The sequence below is a fragment of the Melitaea cinxia genome, chromosome 2 (genome assembly GCF_905220565.1).
Source record: "Melitaea cinxia chromosome 2, ilMelCinx1.1, whole genome shotgun sequence".
NCBI lineage: Eukaryota > Metazoa > Arthropoda > Insecta > Lepidoptera > Nymphalidae > Melitaea > Melitaea cinxia.
This window is the reverse complement of record NC_059395.1, coordinates 1,345,220-1,349,091: the sequence shown is the minus strand read 5'-3', so window position 1 is coordinate 1,349,091 and position 3,872 is coordinate 1,345,220.

The following is a 3,872-nucleotide window of genomic DNA, read 5'->3' as shown; positions in this document are numbered from 1 at the left end:
AGAAATGAGATCCTTTGATTTATAAAAGTCTTTTGATAGATTTTTTAAAGATATCGGTTGCTTTTTCATACTAAGGTTTTAAAGGAATGTTTAGGAATGAAATTAATGATATGGAAGCGTTTATATTCGGTCATTTAGGGTATTAATTAATTGATATTAATGGAGTTGCCAATGAGAATTTGTTACGTACATTAATTTTTTGGTAAAATAGCAATTTTAGAAACCTACTAAACTAACCGACTACAAAGAAGAGATGAGGTCCTCAATTCGAGTGTTTTTTTTTGACTAATATATTTTTAGTAAGTGTATTCTTGTTTAAATTTGAGCGAAATCTGATGAGTCATTTTTTAGTTTTCATTAATAACGTGTACTGTACGGAGCATATTTCCTCCTGTGCCCTACCTCAGTCAAAAAAGTTTTATTCTAAAAAAAACCTGTTTACCGTACAAAACGACTCTTCGTACAAGTTAATTGTATAATTATGTCCATATACCCTACATTTACGTACATATATAGATAGAATAGACGCCGCGTTGGCGCAACAGTCGCAGTCATGGATTGTGTCGGTTGCGCTGACGGTTGCGGGTTCGATCCCCGCACATGACAAATATTTGTATCGGCAATACAGGTGTTTGCCATGATCTGGGTTTGCTTGTGCAGTCCTTGTGGGTCTCCCCGCCGTGCCTCGGAGAGCACGTTAAGCCGTCGGTCCCGGTTGTTATCATGTACACCTGATAGCGATCGTTACTCATAGTAGGAAATATATCCGCCAACCCGCATCGGAGCAGCGTGGTGGATTAAGCTCTGATCCTTCTCCTACATGGGGAAAGAGGCCTATGCCCAGTAGTGGGATATTAGAATGTGTCTGTATATTCCAGTCAGTGAAGATATTTGTAATATAATTACATACCAATAATACATTGATGAGATCAAAATCCATTTGGTCTTATCAAAAAAAAAAAAAAAACAACGAAAACATTTAGCTGTGTATAAAAAATACACCATTTACACTTCTCCAATCGAATAAAACGGTGAATCCGTAAATCTTTACGTAAAGAACGAAGGTCAAAGGAGTGGAATCCTTCGGAATTAAAACCAATACATACACATAATATCGGGACTTACTCTAATACCAGGATTCGAGCAATCTTCGACATACTCGGCTTCACTTTTATCTCTTATGATTTATTTGCTAGCTTTGCTTTTAACCAATTACGAAGAAGTGGGCTTTGTTTTTATTTAATTTACTTTTTATAATATCCTATTCTCTGTATCCTATCATGTTCCAATGTAAACAATTTTTCTTTTTTGGTGGGTAAGAGTCGACTCTTTTGTTTTTGTCGACTCTTTTGTTTTTATTCGAATAAAAACAAAATTAAATTGAAATACAAAGCGATGAACGATAACATTTTAAATTGATACCTGAATTCGTGTGTTGTCGAACGTGTTATGTTCATTGGGACATCATCCATTCTTTCCATATACTTACAGCCTTACTTATAAAGTTTAAATAAGAGAAAATAAACGTATCACTTTATTTTTCTTATGTAAATATATTAACTTATGTAAAGTAAAACACTTAACGCAATATAATTCAGTTCAACTTCTCGACGACAATGCTAATCGAGAACTGGCCCACAACTTCGGTGTATCTGTTTTTATATTGCACGCCATCCACTGCGCCGGATGTCAATCTACAACTATATTATTTTGTCTTTCGTTACACTTAAAAAGTTACTGTATTGTAGGCTCTCCATAGCAAAGACTACATTTTGAGTCTGTAGTAGATTTTCTTTAATTATATACTTCTGACGTGGCATGTATATTATTGCGATGACAAGGCGTTCATTACTCATAATATTATATAGGTAACTTAGGTAAATAATTCAATAAGAAGAAGTACATTTAAGCATCGACCTATCCATTTAAGGTTTAGGTCTTAGAGCAGGGAAGAGCTTACAGGCTTTTCACTTCAGTGCATACAAGAAGCTCCAGGGCACTCTAGTTGCTAGTTCAGACCTGCAATTGTTCTCAAATATTTGTACTGTCGTATCGGACCTCCCTTTACAGCGTCGAGTGTAATTACAGTTGAGTGTTACGGTTCGTAGCGCATCGGTAACTTCAGACCTGCTGATTGTCATTGCATTGTAAATATACCAGTACATATTTGACATTAAATGTTCGCTTTTTTTTCCAAAATGTCGCGTTGTTTTTAATTATATTTTGGTTACTCTTAATCAAAAAATCAGTATTGTTTTAAACAAAAAGATAAAATCAATTTTACGTGGAATATCAAGATTTATTATTTATTTATTTATTTGGAGAACGGTACAGAAACCATAACAAGAATAGCAGCGTAGCATAAAACAGAAAAATAGATACAAATTGTCCCCTTTATGTTTCACTAAGAACATAAGGATAAGACTTACAACAAGGACAGTAAAGATGATTAGTTATTACTATTAATAGTCTAGAGCTAATGAAAATAATCAGGCTATTAATTGATCTAAACAAATAACTCCCTACCTTTAATTTTAAAAAGATGCCGGGAGCGTGAAAATATATCTTTTTCATTAAATAAACTATTTTGTAGGACACACGTTGTGTGAAGTGGCGCGCGTTGACCTATATTTGTTCTAGATAATTCTATATGGAAAAGATGGTAATTATAAACATAATTAATAACTATTGGATTAAGTTCCGTTCTTTCTCCTGTGTGGAGAGAGAGGCATATGCACAGCAATGTGATGTTACAAGCTGAATCGTGATTATTTGAATATTACAATGTAGATCAGGGTTGTCAAACTCAATTTCGCAGAGGGCCATAAATTAAATTTAGAATATGTAGACGGGCCAGATTCAAATAAAAAAAAAATTGTGTGCGCAATTAAAAACTTCCGTATAGGAATAGAGTGAAGTCATGATTCTTATTTCGGCGACACATTACGATCGTGGGCCGGGCGTACAGCTCGGGGGCCGAATGCGGCCCGGGGGCCGAATGCGGCCCGCGGGCTGTACGTATCTTTGTTGTACGTATGTTTTGTTTTTTAAATCACTGATGCTTACTTGATTTATGGAGAAATCAACAAATTACCTTACATAGGTACAAGATTATATTAGTCGAGCTAAGGCAATATAACCGCAATCGTATTAACCATTTTCATTTATTAATAATTACTATTACTAAATGCTTTACAATACGAGTATGTTTCAATACTCTATATATGAGTACTAGAAATAAAATTTTGACGTAAATTCCATTCAAATTATGTTAAAAATATATCGCTAGTCAATAAAATCAGAGACAAATAACAGTGTGATTATGAAATCTCAATCACATGACAATTATAGTGAAAATAGGTGTAATCAAATTGTGTTATTATAAGTTTAAATGATTTACTGTTTCATAAATCGCTGTATCTATAATCGAAACCGCATTATCACTGTTTCACAGTTGTCGTTTCAAACACTACACAATACAATACTCTGACCCAGATACTCACTGACAGATCCAATTTCGATTCTGATGATCGTTTTTAATCAGGCCACACGCTTGTTGAATTTTTATCAAACTCTGAAGTTCTTGACGTCATGAAAAAAGTAATAGCTGATATAAGATCCAATATAAAGGATGTTTCAACATTGGTTACAAATAATGGTATTACATACTTATTAGAATTATGATTTTTTCGTTGTGTATCGATATGAGTAGTATGAGTTTGTCGATCTCGATGTGGCGACATCTATCGCGCGCATTACGTACGACTACAAACTACGTAATTAGAGAAAACTGACGTATGCTACATCGCGCTATCAGAGTTTTCAAAATCATTAAGTATATATACAAGATCCCGACAACAACCGTTGGGGCG